Source organism: Taeniopygia guttata, chromosome 8 (assembly GCF_048771995.1).
Source record: "Taeniopygia guttata chromosome 8, bTaeGut7.mat, whole genome shotgun sequence".
Lineage (NCBI taxonomy): Eukaryota > Metazoa > Chordata > Aves > Passeriformes > Estrildidae > Taeniopygia > Taeniopygia guttata.
Window position 1 is genome coordinate 8,138,896 of NC_133033.1, and position 16,609 is coordinate 8,155,504.

The window sequence follows — 16,609 nt, forward strand, 5'->3', positions numbered from 1 at the left end:
TTCACCTGATGTTTCCAAGTCTAGCTGTGGTTGTCATGACCCTGTGAAGAGCAGCTCTGCCAAAAGACAGAGGGACAGGATTTATTAAATATTTAACAGATAAGAACTCCCAGAAATGGCACATGAACCACAGCCAGGTCTGCTTCAGCAAGGCAAGGCAGAAAGTTATGTGACTGCAAAATGCCCTTACAAAGGTGTTGCTTTGGCAAGATGAGGTCCTGCAGAGTGGTTGCTCTCCTGGCACTACAGCCCCGCAGAGACTATTAAAACTGAAAAGTAATTCATAAAAATATGCAAGTCCTAGAGAAAACCTCTCCTTCCTTTCAAGGGACCCCTGTGTGAGATTTGGGATACCCCCACTTCACACTCAGCACTGTGTTTTCAGGCACAGAAAGGGGCTGCAGGAGGGACCATCCCACAGCATCCTGAGCCAGCTGCAGGTGCAGAACTGGCTCAACTCAGAAACAGGGTCAGAGTGTAGAGCAAAGTGCTGGCTTGGTGTCTTCACAAGATTTGTTTTAAAGGTCTGCAGTTCTTCACACCTCAATCCAGCCAGGCAGGCAGCAATGCCAAAAGATGGCTGTACAACCTCCTCTATGGAGGAACTGGAATTAACACAGCACAGGATAGCAAAGTTCCCCAGAATCCTACAGGTAAAGGGTGAGAGATGGAGGTGACAACCCAGAAATGTTTTTTTTTTTTGCCATCTCACAAACCTCAAGTCTAACTTAAAACCATAGTCAAAAGACTAATGATAAAGAAAAAGCCTCTGCCAAAAAAATTCAGGCAGGACATTCCTGCCAGAATATATGTTAAAGAAAGACACACAATTATTTTTTAGAGTTGCTGGCACAGTGCTTTCAGGAAACCTTTCCCTTTAAACACTAAAATTAAACAAACACATGAAACGCAGGGAGAAATGTAATTACTTTATAGCTTGACTTTGGTCTATTGCCTCGGGTATCCAGTTCCTTTACTTAGTGATGTGGAAACTCAAATTCCCCCCTAACAGTGTCATTAATTCCTTGGCCTGGAGAGCCCAGCTTTCCTGCTGCATTTCGCATCAGGAAATCCCAGCTGCCCGCACCTTGCTCTGAAAACGGCTCCACAGGTGACAAAGGAGCTCCTGCCCTGCTCCCAGCACAGGAAGGGGGCAGGAGGGCTCCCCTATCCCCTATGAAAAGGAGGGGATTAAAACAATTGGGTTGCCAAAAAAACGAATAGAGACCCAGGCGAAGATCTAGCTTCTCTGACCTCCAGCCCTCCCAAAACTCCCCTCTCCTGCCAAAAAAAATGACAAGGGGTGTCTATTTCTGCTTGCCTTTCTCCTAAGAAAAACACCTCCCCCTCTCCCTCCTCATGTCCCCCCGTGGCTCTTCCTCCCGCACACAGTTGGGGCTGGCTAAGGTTCATGTTAAATGAACACCCAGTCCTAAAACACACCCGGGATGGCATCCAAAGGCTACCAGAGGCTGTCGAGAGACTCCCACTGGTGTGGGCGAGCTCATGTGCCCCCCACTGACCAGCCACCCTCAGGCCAAGAGCAGCTGTAATGCTCTGGAGAGAAAACAAACAGGTTTGGGGGAGCACAGGGAGCCCCGTGGGAGCAGAAGCATCTCCCCCATGCTTACCTTCCCCCTGCCTTGCCTTGTGGGATGCTGAGGAAATCCTAGCTCCTTCCCCGTGCCCAGGCAGCTGCTCCTGAAAAAGGTTTTCTTGGGCACTGCACAGAACATCCCAGCTCTTTTCAGACTGAAATCTTTTGAGGTCGGTCCTGGAAGCAGCCCTGTAGCTGCCTGCCCTTTGCAAGCTGTCATGCAGTTTAGCAGGAGCCCAGCCGGACTGTGTGAGTTTATATCCACCCCTGTGACACACACACACACGCAGAATGTGCCTGGCATCTGAAGCAGCCCATGCTGGATTTATCCCTTCCCTTGTTGCCAGTGACTGACATAAGTGCCGGGAACTCTTGGTGGAAAACTGCTTATGAGCTTTGGGCTTGATCCAAACCCCACTGAAGACAAAGACTTGTGATTGCTTTGGTGCTGGCTTTGGATCAGTCCCATTATCTCTGCCCTGAGAGCAGTGTACAAACAAAGCAGCGAGGACTGGGGCACTGTAAGCCTGTGCCCAGGGGCCCATCTCATCTGAGGAAGAGAGAGGCAGGGAGATGCATCTGAGCCTTCCTTAGAACATCCATGCAAGGCCCTCCTGGGAGGGGACTAGCCTTGGGAACTGCACATGGTCACAGCCCTCACTCGTGGGTGGAGATGCCCTGCTTGGGAGCAGACACAGATTTCTCTGCTCAGGATTGGTGTCAGCCATGCAAAACTTCCAGAGCCAGACCTACATTCAGACTTGAATTGTGCAAATCATCCACCTCACAGGCTGAGTCTGCTTTTATCTGTCAAACACCATCAGTTTGCACGCTCCAACACTAGACACATTCGTGTGTCTCACAGGACACAAGTGTCCCCATGAGCTCTTCCCATTCCACAAGAGACTGAAAGAGTAACACTCTCAGACTCCCTCCCACCTAAAAATCCACAAAAACATTTGTTTTGTGAACAATTAAGCAGCAATTAGCATTCTTCCTGAGTAAGAGGCTGCCTGCAGAACTGAAAAATGATTTGATGCTGTTTCATTCCACTTCTCCTGGCAGCACTTTCTCCTAATTTACTAAAAGAAAAAAAAAAGAAAAAAAAAAAAAAAAAAAAAAAAAGAAAAAATAAATTGTTAAGTCATGCTTTTCTATATTAAGGCATCTGTTGTAAGGCTTTTTTCCCACTGGGAAAATAAATGAGAACCATGAATCACCAAATTTACCTAAGAAAAGTGCAAAACAATTCTTTGTCCTGGGATTATAGAGTTGATGGCTCATGACCATTTCTCATAGAGTTTAGGCTACACAACTTCTGTAGCATAAACTGATTTCCATCGGAGGTAAAGGGGTTTTTAACCATCACCTTTCCACTTGTGCCAATCCTTAGTGTGGATACAGTTACACTATACTATGACAGCTCTCCTTGGGAAACTGGCAAACATCTTCCTTGAGCCTTGTTTAAAAACACATTTGAATTCCTGCATTTTAACAGACTACCATGTGTCAATGGAATGACAATAAACAGCAGTGTGGGTGTCCTTCAAAGGAGAGGAGCAAGAGCCAAAATGAGTTGCCCTTGGCTCTTTGTACAGAGGCTGGGGCTGTGATCTGGCTTGTGTCTGAGGTGGGCTCAGACCCTGCAGCAATTACCTGGCTCAGCAGTGGGTGGGAAGGTGTGACAATGCACTGCCCTGCCATAGAGCTCAGCCCAAACAGTGCTAGCCTAAGGCTGGCACAGCTTCTGCTGTGCTCAGATATCCTAACAGGGTAACTCTGGGGAGCAGAGTAGCCCTGACAAGTTTCAAAGTCTGTTGACATTTTTGTGATGCCAAACTCTGAAAATCACAGCTGGTGTTGAGGGTCAGGTAACCCTGGGCTTGAAACACACAACACTAAGTTATTTTTCAATCCTGGCTTGAACTATAGCTTTGCAAAAGCCTGAGTCTCTAGGATTTCCCACCCTTCATCCAAAGAAGTGGAGAGAGAGAGTGAGGATTTAAAGGGAAATAAGTTAAACCTCATAGCATGCAAAATGAATTCCCTAACCAGAAGGGTCTTGCCACATCCTCGGAATGGTGTCACGGCTTGAAAACATGCCTTGTTTCTAAGCTCATTTATTTGCTAGGAAAACTCAGCCACTAGTATGTCTTAAAGAAATCCCTAGAAAGGCATCTGCAAACAGTTGCAGTGAAATTTCAATTGCTGAGTGTAATTCACGGCAGAGCGAAACCCTGGAATCTCGGAGAGTGCAGGGCACAAATAGCTCAAGGAGGTGTTTGGTACGAAGGAAATGGTGATGCTTCTTTCATTTCCCATGAATATCATATGCACTGCTTCAGCCATATGTTGTGTTGAATCTGCCACATTCTTCAGTGGTGGGCACAGATGTGGACAGATCTGACAGATCAGGGTCTTAGGGTCACACAGGAGTAAATTGGGGGCAGATGATTTGAGCGTCACAGCTTATTTTTAGAAAAAAAAAGGGGGGAAAAGATTGCTAAGAATCATTTCTACCATGTGTCTGAACAAGAAACGCATTTATCTCACCTAGTAAAAACAAAGAAGAGTTTCTCTCAAATAAGGAGTTTGTTTTAAGAGGCTAACAAAGATTGTTCTATGCACTCTATAGATCACAGGTGCTGCAGAGAAACGCAGACTTTGCCATGTATTTCCGTGCTTCATTAACGTGTATTATTTTCAGACGGTCTCCAACAGTGCTCCAGCTTTACAGGCACAGAAGTGACTCCTTTGACAAATAAGCAGAGTTTCTTCTCAGTTGCCTGGCTTACACTATTCTCTGGTTATTCCTCCGATTAGTACTATTTTGCTTACATGTGCACTGTGGGTGATAAAAGACATCAAGGAAATGGAAAACACTTTCCCAAGAATATAACCACTGCTAGGAGATGGAACAGAAAACAAGGAAAAAGGAAATCAATGCTTATTCAAGCCCTATAGGCCACCAAAATACAGCAAAAATGTAACAGATTCCTTCATGTCTATTATTTATGCTCATAAGAGCGTATTACACACACATTTCTGCCTCCTGCTGTACAAAGTTTAAAAGCAGAGAGTGAGGATGAGGTCACATTTATTCATGAGTTCCACAAACTGCACTTGCCCAACATTTACTTGTACGAGGTGAGGCTCTGTAAAGCTAAGGCAGAACTCAAACCCAAACTGCATTTGCCAAAGGACAAGAAGAATGTTTCACGACGCTGCCTGCCACAGGATAGGCTTTTCAAAGGCTGCTTTGAGAAGGAAACCAGAACAAAATGCTGATTGTGCTAGAATGGTGAGGACAAGGTGCTGATGGCAAGAGTGTCCCAGCCAACCCAGTCACCTAAGTTTTTGTGTTATGGCCATGCCCAGTCACTTGGAGTGGATTTTTCCAGGCCATCAGCTCAAATTACTAATAGCCAGCATGGGACATTTTAGTTGTATCAAGCAGACATTTACCCTGCTATGAACAAACCAACCCAGGCCCCAGGCACGCTGGAAATTGCTCAAAGAACAATGTCACCCCTTTGCTACCAAAGTCCCAAGCCTGAGCAGGAATGGGGTGAAGCCAATCTGAAAGCAGAGCTGGAGCTTTTCCATCTCCTCTTACAAGTCACTGAGGAGTTGTAGGTGCAATCAGTCTTTTTTTTTTTTTTTTTTTCCTGTTTTCCCCTGTCTGTTTGGCTAAGAATAAATGGTCTGGATTGATAAAGCCTAAACTCTACTGATTTTCCTGCACCTTGAGGTTTCACATGGGCTGCTTCTGGTTCTTCAGAGGGGTCACACCAGCTGGCAGAAGGATTCAGATGGGATTTAAGCTGTGTGAGGCTGGGCCAAAACTGTGTTAAATGTAGCCCAGTGATTAAATTGTTGGAATAGGGATCAGAAAGCCCAGTGTGTTAGGTAAATATGGACATTTCAGCCCAGCCATCCAAGCTCTGAGCAGGGATCATGCCACTTAAATCCTTTTGCCAGCCAAGATTCACAGTGCTGAGAAGATGATGGGAAGGTGGAAAAGGTAGTATTTTTCTGGCCTGATGCTTTGGGGTCTTCATGAGCACACCAGAGCTGTGTTTTGCTCAAATACCTGGCTTTGAGCACTGGAGCCCAGACAGGAGTGCTGGAAGAAAACAGAAGCCAGACAGAAGATGGGATGCTACAAGAATTGAAGACACTTCAAGCTAGCTTTTCTTTTCTGTGGGATTTGTTTTTAGCTGGCTCAGCTTCCTGACCTGGATAACAGAAGATTCCATATAAAAGGCAGAGGACCCAGGGTGAGAAAAGAACCCCACCATTTTCATAGGCAATATGAGTTTATTTCAGATGAACCCAGCCATTTTAGTTGAATGTCCCTATAACCTGGTGGTTCAGAGCAATTCCAATTAGGCAAACAAATAACCAAGCATTTCCCTCCTGAGAGATGTTTACCCCATGCAGGGAGGGCAGAGACTGGGAGAGAAGCCCATGAATCCCTACCACCCTACCATGCCTCTCAGGGCAGAGCCACTTCCTAGGAGCCAGAACTTCAAACCAAGCTAAGATTTTGGAGGAAGTTTGTTCTTTGTTGCTGGTTTTTCTCCCTGACTGCTGGTTTCCATCACTTCTATGTTCAGTTGCTTTGTGGCTTATCAAATAAGCAAAGGTCCCCTAGAAACTCCTGTATCAATTTTTTTCCCTCCACTTGGAAAACAGGCTATCAGCCTCTAAATGCATCCCCTGCTGGCAGAGGAGAGAGGTAATATTTTATACAGCCTCACTTCCCCCATATGGTCGTACCTGGTCACTTCTGGAAATGTGCAAACAGAGCTGCAAAAAATACAGTATTTTGCAAGATTTTCTGGTTCATCCCTCTGAATGCAGGCAAACAGCACGTGACAGATACCTTGACAGATCTGCTTTCAGAATCCTCCTATGATAATAGAAGCCATAGTTCCACTCACCTTCCCAACAGAAAGGTTTTCTCCCCTGACTCTCCAGTTACGATCCAAGCTGCCCATCCCCTCTGCTGCACTCCAGAGAGCAAGATTTCCTTTCCCAGTGGGATAACCAGCTACCTATGTGCTGTTTTCTTTCAAGATAGTAAGAGAGGAATAAAGAAGTAGGTGGGAAAGGGGAGAAGAGAAATATAAACCACGACAGGACAGAACCACAGGACTTCTTTATGGGGGACAACCAAGTGCCTTTCTCCTACAGATGACACCATCCAAAGGCTGTACTGGCACTCTTAACAGGTGAGGGTGGAAGAAAGGGTAGTTCATCTCCCAACTCTGCCACAAGCTTGCTTACAGGTCTTGAGAATAACTGTCCATACTTCAAAATGCCTCAGTTTGGGTCAATCTGCTGTTTAAAGAGAAAAAAATCTGCTTCACAGGATTGTACAAAGCTTAAACGAGCATTTGAAGAGCTCTAGTAGAAATGAGATGAAGGGCACTCTCAGAGAGACAAAGCATTATCATCATCAAGTGTAATCTTGATGTTTTTTATGGGCACGTGTGAGATTCCAGCAATAATCTTTAAAGCAACACCCATTATCTGGAAAATTAGCTTTCAGCTAATGGTCTGTTACAGGTCACACTTGGTAAAACTCCATGCACAGTTCCTTCCTTTTTCCCTTAAAAACACTTGGAAATCCTGTGACAGCTGGCTGAGGGGAACAGCAGAGCCTGGCTGGCTGATGGCACACAGTGACATGGAGAGATGAGGAGGAGCATGCTCTCATCCCATACCAGGGGAACCTCCAGCCTGAGCACCATAAGCCCCTCAAGATGCCTCCACAGGGCAGAGGTCTCACCCAGTCACATCTCACCTGGCCTGCAGCACCTGCTAGGGCCAGGCACTCTGGTTGGAGATAAGGGTCAGTCTTAGACACCTCCTCACCAGGATATTTGGGCGGCAAAAAGCAGGAGATGGTGCTCTCTTAAACAGATTTCTTTCACTTGAGACTCCCTGAAGAACTGCATGAGCCTAAGTGCCCAGAGAGGGGGCATAAAACCTCACCTATCTAGGCTGAGCCCCTCAGCACCTTTGATGCATTTACTGCTTCTCTTTTCAGGGACTGTGCTCTCCTAGGTGAGGAGCTCTGTGAAGGTTACAAGAGGTTCAAATGGGAGTTGAAAGCACCGAATCTCCCTCCAGCCACAGCAGTTCAGCACCCACCTCCCTCCCAGCTGCTGAACCTTTGTGAAGAGCAGTCCTTCTCCCAATATCACCTGGAAATGCCCCACTTCAAAGTATCTTTGCTCCAGGGAAGCCCACTCCTTGCTGTGACCACCTTCTCTTTCCTGGCACACAGAGTGACGGGAAGGACCTTCCCCACATCACACAGACAGCTGTGCTTTGTGCCCACCAAACACTGACAAGGGACCACAAGCAGTGGCCACCCCTAAGGAAGGAGCAGCAAAGCATAAGTCAGACGGTGGTCTCCCTGTGAGTCCTGGACATCCATCTCTTCTCCTGAAAGAACAAAGAGCTAATTCACTGTGCAAAGCCAAGAAATCAAACTGGGGCTACTCAGAGAGAAGGGAGCCAAACTCAGCAGCAAATAAAAGGAGAAAAGAAGACCAAAGATGACTATTACTATTTAACAACTTTGAGGCTGTGCCTTTACTGAGCAGAGGCAGAACCAGGCTGAGGAGCCCAAGAGCCCAGAGAGCTGAGGTGGCTGTGCTGGAGGACATGGCCATGCTCCTACCAGGCCCTGCCATCATCCAGGGCTGCTTGTTGTTCTGGGGAACAGCCTGGCTGAAACAACTGGTTCATTTGTTGGGGTGCAGAGCCAGCCCTGATTTGTTGGTATTAATGGCTTTGAAATATCATTTCACAGCCAGCAGTGCATGTCTCAAAGAGCACAGTCCATGATGGGAAAGTGGGAACCTCCATGCCACAGCAACGTGGGTCTGGGCCTCAGCTGAAGAATCTTCCATGATGAAAAACGTGGATGAAAGGGAAAATGGGTGGGATTTTGTTTGGGTTTTTTGCCTGAATTAAAATAAATTTGTTCTTAGTTTTAACAGTTTTGTAATTTTATGCCATACTGGCCAAAATGTTATGTCATGATTCTAGAAAGCAGCCATTTTTTTGCCAAAAGCAAAGGAAGCAAAGGATGTTTTTACAGCTTTTTAAAACCAAAGCCTCATGGGGGAAAAATGAAAATTTTAAATATAATTTTTCCCCTGCTATTTACTTTGCTAAAAAATTACTTTCTACTGGGAAAGTGATTTAAATTAAAACCAATTGTTGAGTCACACATCCAGACATCTCATGAGTTTCCTGTAAACTCAGCAGATATAAAAATTCTCACTCATACTATGAGGGGTCTTTCCAATTTTCTGAAAGTTTATGGCACTGCAGCAGGGCTGACGCTGTTTTTAAATGAGCTGCAACTAAATCCTGGGTTTGAAGCCAGCTGATAGGAGGAAAGTGGTGTCGTTTTCTCTGTTTCCCAAAGGAAACAACACCACTTTTGTAAAGTGCTATTCTGCTTCCTCCCTCCAAGCTTGGATTTAATGATTTATTTACAATATGAAGAAGTGCTTTCATTTATTATAAGGATAAGCAAAGCCCTGGCTGCAGTGTGAAGGCAACCTGGTTTCTTCCCAGCTCTTCCAAGGATTACTTGGGTGGACTGGTAGCAGCTTTGCCTCACAGTCCCAGGCTCTCTGCAGCAATGTCAGAGTGAAGACACCCATCCAAGCTCCTTGGGGAAATCCACACTCACCTTCCTGGTAGAACTGAAGGTCAAAAATTAATAAAGCTTTCCAAATTATATCTCTTTTCCAATTGCAGCATCTCCAAACACACTGCCTCATAAAACTTTCAAACAGACTATGAATTAATGGGGAACTGCAACAAGACCTCCTACAAGAAGTGGAGTAATTCCAACTCTGGTTGCAATGCAATCAAGTTTATACCATGGCTGCTGGCTGACACTGGGAAAAGAAAACAGAGGAGAGACAACCAGGACATTCCCATTTGGGTGGGACAGTTTGCTGTTTCATGCAAAGCTTCTGAATCTCAGGGACTCAATCTGAGGTCCTGATGTCTGTTTTGCTCAAGAAGATGATAGCTAAATAGCCAATGGTCTTGACACAAAGAATGACTAAGAAGGCCTCTGGATGGAAAAAAGATACCTAAAATGAAATATGAATTGTTTGTACAAAATCCTGGTTTGGGCAAGATGTAGTTGTTCACAATGTCTTCCAACACCAGAATTTGAGTTCTTAGAGAAAGAACATCAAATTAAACTTTCAAAGGTTCAGAGGTGGTAGGTTAAAAGCAAACACAAAGAAATAGGTTGGATGGTTCAAATGCAGCTTGGAGTTAAGCTATGGCACGCTATCCCAGGATGTTCAATTAACAGAAAATGGAGACCACCAGAAGTTCAAGGGGAAAAAATTGAAGGGAAAAAACCCTGAGGTTTGTTAAAAAAGCTTATACCACACCTCATCCAGGAGGTTGTTGGGGGATGTGAAAGTGTGTATTTGGAAGTGTCCTGCATGCTTGCCCTGCACCTTTCCTTTTCTGTTTGTACCCACTTGCAGCATCAGCCAGAGACAAGATTCTTTATTAGATGAATATTCAGGGTGTCCACCTCTGGGTATAAGATCAAAATCCTGAGATGCTCTATGGAGGCATGCCCAGGACACAGCTGCCCTCACACCTGGAGATCCTCCCACCACCTCCAGAGAAGCTGCACAACTCCAAACAAAGGGCAATGGGAGTTATTGTGTTGATGGTGTAGAGCTGGCCCATGTCCTACTCTGACAGACATGGACCTGCACAGAGCCAGCCACCCGATTCCTGACTGACAGCTTCACAAACAACAAGCCATTTAAAATGAACCATACCAACTATTGAACTTTTGCTGTGGTCGAAGTACCTTTTTTGGGGAAAAGGACAGCAAGAAAATAGCCCTGAGTATAAAGACACTCATCCCATAGGAACACTGTGCCAGAAAACTCTCTCCACAGGCATGCACATGCCTGCCTCTCCAGGGTCCTTTCAGGTCCTAGACTTCACTGCAAAACCATGCAGGACTACACTGGGGACCATGAGGATTAATGTTTTCATAGTCTTTGTGTTCATGGGTTGCAGGGAAAACCAGATGATATTAAAGCTTTGACTTGTTTCCAGTTTAGCTTCCTACTGCAGTCACAAACCAGGATTAGCAGCCTGAACACACAGGCACCATCCTCCAGAAACAGCTCAGCTGCAGTTTCTAGCCACAAATTATTATCCCATTGCTACTCAGCACCAGGTCACAGTGCTTTCCTCAAGACCCCACTCTCCAAGCCACACAAAAGACTCGCTAGAACTCAAAGCTGCTCTGGGTATCTCGCACTTTGCCAGCACAAGGGGAAAGGAGCAGCAGGTTATGCATATAACACAGCTTCCAACAGGGCTTGGCCATAGAAGGTGTATAAAATGGTATTAGCAACAACTGGGTGAAAAGGAGCCACGTCGGTGTCATCGAGCACAATGAAAGCATAATTGGTTACAGCTGACAAACACAGAATTGCATTAAACAGAACATTCGATGCTGGGCTGTGGTTTACATCAAATTGTCAATCTCAATATGGCAATCCCCTAAAAGGGCCACTTTTTTTTGTAAACCCTCAGGAAACATAGCAAATCATGGCAACATGTTTATAGTCTTCAAATGCCACACAAGGAGCCTGATATGCAACCTTTACGGTGGGATATACTGGGAGGGTGTTCCAGCATGTCCATACTCATTTTCCAAATACATGTCACAGCTTTTTTAAGTCTTCATTAATCTTGCAAAGATCAACTTTTAGGTGAAGCTATGGAGTGGACAATCCTCAAGGCCAAACTCAATAAAAATGAGATCACTTGCCTTATCTCTGTGTTGTTTTCTATCTTCAAGTCTGGCAATGAGGGCTGGAAACAGCAGCAGCAACACACAGATCTTTACAGCCTGCCCTGAACTTCGCTGTCTGCTGCTGCCATATCAACTGCCCTTGGACTTTGGCACTAAACTTGACACCAGCAACCACAGTAGAAGGTCGATGATATTTATGTCCAAACAAAAGGGTTTTTTCTGTGCTTATTCTGGCTGGAATTCAAGTTATTCCAAGATGGTTTGCGGTTCCTGCAAACCTATTTACACACCAGCCCCTCTGGGGAGGGGGCAGGTTTGCATGGTGCCTGTCACAGCCAAGTCCTGATGCTACCTGAACACTCTGTGACCTATCCTAAGACAGATGAGCAGGAGGAGAGAGGGTGGGTTAAACAGAGAAGGCACCATAAACACAGTCAGAACCATCCTGTGTTTGGGAAGATACACCAGGTCTTGCTGCACTTACAGCAAACCTTGCCCTGCTAGGATGTTTTGTGAGAGGCAGAGCCTATGAAATGTTTTGTCCTGAGATGTTTGTGCTTTAGATTCTCCAGTGTCTAGTACTCAGGCTGAGATCAAGCTGAAGGTCTTGCAGGGGAAGTTAAGAGTCTCTTTCCTTCATCCAACTTCAGGTTTTCATGAATCTGGCAAGCAGTTTTTTTAAGGTTATTTTTAAGACCTTCAGCTAGGTGTCAGTTTTTCCACCAAATCCAACAGGTCTGTGGAAATGAGGACAAACAGACAGACTACATACTAGAATAAGGCAACAAACTAAAAATTCACACAGCTTCATTTTCAACTTCAGAAGAACAGAACAACTTACAGCAGGAAAAAACATTTTAAAAACTCAAAAAAGCTGTCTAAAATGATGATCCCATTTACCTACTCATTAGATGACCTGCTATGATATCAGCATATCTTCAAGGTTTCAAGATAAGGAAATCCAACACAAGGAAGATCTTTACAGCAGGATGGCAGTTCCCTGAGTTCATTCAAAGTCCTGGTTTACTACCATGAGTACTCAGATAGCCTTCAAGAAAATAGCTTTGAGCTAACTTTACTGAAGAACAAACAAGAAGAAGAGTCAACAAAAGTGTTCTCTAAGTTTTAAATACCAGGAGGGGAGGAAGCTTTATTGCTTTATGCTACTACATTACACAGATACAACAACAGCTGTCAACAATAATATTATCTGTATTACAGTAGAGATCCCAACTGAGACTAAGGTCTCATTGTGCAGGACACTTATAAAAAACAGCTAGAAATGCACTGCAAGAAACCACCCTAAAGAAACTCAAGACTAAACAGGCAAGAGAGAAATAATGGCGGGAATTGACATGACCCTGCTTTTACAGATGGGAAACTGAGGAATGCCAAGGATAAGTGACTTGCCAGAGGCTGAAATTAAAAGTCTGTGGCAGAGCCATAACTGGGTCCAGATTTTCCAACTCCCACTCCAATACCACCCAAATCCAGTAGAAGGCTTCCCTTTAAATTAGTCTTAATAATGTTACAGTTGGATCTCACCCGTAATTGAAATGTAGAAATCAGAAGTAGGTACATATTTCTTTTTTTTTAGAAGCACTCTTATTTAGTCCATAGCACATTTTGCTCAGGACTATGAGTTTGTCATTAAATAGGTCCACTGTGTCTAATTTTCTCTGCTTAACATAGAGGCTGCACTTTTGGTTCCTGTGCAAGGCACAAACTTGTTCCAGCAGAACTTGGTAGAACTTTTTCCTAATGCTCCTTTACATGCTCAAGGCTAACAAAGCTGCTCCCTCTGAAGCATCCACAGGAGATATAGAGACATTTAACACAACTTAACACAATCTCAGCACGTTGCTGTGAGTGGGAAGCTCCTGAAGAAATGCCACAGCCCTGTAACACAACGTGTTGGATGAACACTTGAACTTTTGTGGTAAACGAGAGTCAACACGGTAATTCAGTGTTAGTCGGAATTACCACAGTTGGATTACCTATTTTTCAACTTCTCCTGCTCCTAAGCCATCCTAGTGGCCTTTATTCATAAAAGACACAGATCTACCCATTTCAAATTGCCCCTTCATGTAAACACTGTCAGGACAAATAAAGTAATTACTGCCAAGCCATCTGAAAATGATCAACACTCTTCACTGCGAAGTAAGCAAAGTGAAGTCCATAACAAGATAGTAATTTGCACCTTTTTTTTTTCATTTGAGGAAAAATTTACTTTTTTTGGTGCATAAGTTAAGCATGGAACATATTATTTAATCCTAATGCAAATCACACCAGCAGGAAATGTCGTAAAGAAAAAACTAATCTTCTGAAGGAAAAATAAATTATCGACCACGCTAAGAAGGAAAGAAACATTCTCGAATAATTTCTTTCTTTGTTGGTATTGGCTGGCAGCATAATCCTTCCAAGTAAACTGTAATTTCCAAATTAGATTATACATTATGTCATATTAGTTTTATATTAGAAAAATAAACTGACTGAAAGGAAAAATGCCAAAGTCGACTTGCCTGGTAATGTAAAATTTTTGTGTTTCTGCTGTGAAATGCTAATGTTTCTTTTTTTCTTTTTTTTTAGCAAGTTTTACAGCAAACATAAAAATTAAATTAAGGCAAGATATTTACTTTACTTGACCAAGCCCTGTTTGAAAAATAAATAGAAGAAAAAAAAAAAAAGACCAAGCATTTTCAGGACATCACATAGCCATAGCAACAGTTATCTCTGTATATAAATACTGATACTGGAATGGAAACTTTCATGAGTTATACATCAATCAAGAATATAAGCACCTATTGCACTCTCTAATGTATATGGAGAGAACATAAAACCTGCACAGGTCAAGTGATCTGAAGTCAGGAAATGGTGGAATTGAGAAAGGCTGTGTAACTTTTGCATTGCTCCTGTCTATGTCATAAAAATCTTTAAATACACCACAATCTATCGGGCTTTTTCACACAAGTCCTGCTTCAGTCTCTGTCCAGAATAGATGGTGGTTTTTGGATACAGCCCCCGTGGTCTGGGACATTAGTCCTATGAGGACCAGCTGAGGGTACTGGAATTCTTTAGTCTAATTTTCAGGGGGGAAAGCTGAGGGAATATTTTTGGACCCAGCCTCCTCTACAACGTGTTTCCCCAAACTCCCAGCGGGACTGCAAGCCTGCTTTTCCCCTTCTTGTCTTTCAGAAGATCTTAAAATGCTGCTAAGCAGAGATAACCCTTGAGCTTGGATACACGTCAGATAGGGTGCGGAGGGATGGGATGACCTAGGAACAAAGCCATATCAGAGAAGAAAGCAGGGTAGGTACAGGACCATGGGGATGATGAGACTGAAGATGTGTTGTCCCACCACACTGGACTTGCTGAAAGCAATCATTTGCAGAAGGTTTTGAAGACAACTAGCCAAGGGTAAATATGGAAATATTGTAATCTCTTCAAGACCTATTAAACTTTCCCAGAGCACTCTACTGTCACAACAATTTTGCAAGTAAGTTTAGACAGTTAAAAACAAATTATAAAAACAGTCAATCCTGGCTGCTTCAGGAACTAAAAGATCACCAATCTGTTTTTCCAAGGAGCTGGCCGCAGATGACCAGGAAAAGTCCCACATAAACAAACCAGCTGACTAGTACAAAATGCTTTGGTATTAATTAAAGACACGGGAAGGTTGAGCACATGAAGTGCATCTTCATACATACAAAGGGAGAATAACCTGTAATAGCAAGGAGATGTGAGAAAGGAAGAGAGACCAAGGCATCTTAGTCCAGCAAACTGACAGTACCTACAGACCCTAATAGCAATGACTTTGAAACAGTGGATGATTATCATTCTGAAATTATCTTTGCCACTAGATTTTTCCCAAACGACAAGACTACAAATAATTGACTTAACCCTCCATGTGCCCAATGGAATGTCTGGACGTGGGATCATCTTAGATGTTTAAAGAAACATATATAGATTATTAGACAAAAATACAGCCTCCAAAGACCATTTTGAACTCAAGTTATTAATGAGCCAAAACAGAGGCTTAAATGTAAGTTCCCATTTCATCTCAGCAACAATCTCACTTCTCCCATGATATAATAGCCTAAACTACAAAAGGGTGGTTTTAACTCTAATATATTCTTATATCATCGCAGCTACAGCAACATTCCCATTATAAAACAGACAGATACACAGACGTGTCTATCTCACTTCCTGCAAAGGTTATACTTAGAAGCTTTTTTATAAGGATCCAAGAGACTATTAGTATGTGTGGCAATGTGGTGATGAACATAAGTACTATGAGGCACAGACCATTAAAAAGCCCTTAGAAAAGTCAGCTCTAAGCTGTGATTCTACACAATTCCTTAGCTCCTCTAACAGTTTGTGATTTTTTAAAAAAAATCTATAAATCACCTGGTAATCCTTAGCAAACACTTCTAAGTGGAATTTTCATAAAAAGCAACATACACACATAATCTTGGGGTTTTGTGCAAGACAAAATCATCCATGGTAGTGTAAAGCAAGCAAGCAGCCAAACTCCATGTTATATAGACCCATTTTTGTATTTGATCATATTTGATCATTGATGTCACAGTACACCTATTTGGATAACCTTTTTTTATCATTTTGGTCTTACTACAGTAAATCTCTAATGATTTACACAGCCCCATTGGTCTCATTTGATCTGTTCTATATATCGTTTGCATTTAGATGGCTAGAAATGGCATTACCCTGGGATTATTTTGTATTTCACGTATGGCCAGAGATAGATTTATTTCATCTTAATCTCACCAGGAATGACATACAGACTTTAGAGAAGAGTTTACAAGGTTTTTGGTGGCAGTCCATTTTTTCCTTCTCTTTCCCACCTCAAGATGTGCCGGCTTTGTGTCTCCTTTCTTCCATAACATCTTAAAAGAAGGGCAGTTGATTAGTGTGCAAATTTGCAAGGTGTTTTATTTCCTGACTCCTTACTCCACTGACCCATGGGACTCCCTCTGCCATGACACCACCTGATCCAAGAATCGCACTAGGTATGAGAAAGGATGACATCTGATGGAAATTCTAAGTAACTCCTCCATGACAGATGCAATCCCTTCCGTCTTTTATAAAGCAATATTTATTGTATGTGAGCACAAAATTTCTTTTTCTTATGTCTTGATACAAGACCA

General features: G+C 43.4%; 1 long non-coding RNA gene across 1 annotated transcript in view; it reads right to left on the minus strand.

The window, feature by feature from the left end:
- LOC121470332 (uncharacterized) overlaps positions 1–1,961 on the minus strand; it is a 115,151-nt gene extending 113,190 nt beyond the window's left edge. Inside the window, exon 1 of the long non-coding RNA XR_005981154.2 lies at positions 1,632–1,961. This is a non-coding gene — a long non-coding RNA (uncharacterized lncRNA). The remainder of the gene's footprint in view (positions 1–1,631) is intronic.
- Positions 1,962–16,609: the final 14,648 nt, after the last annotated feature.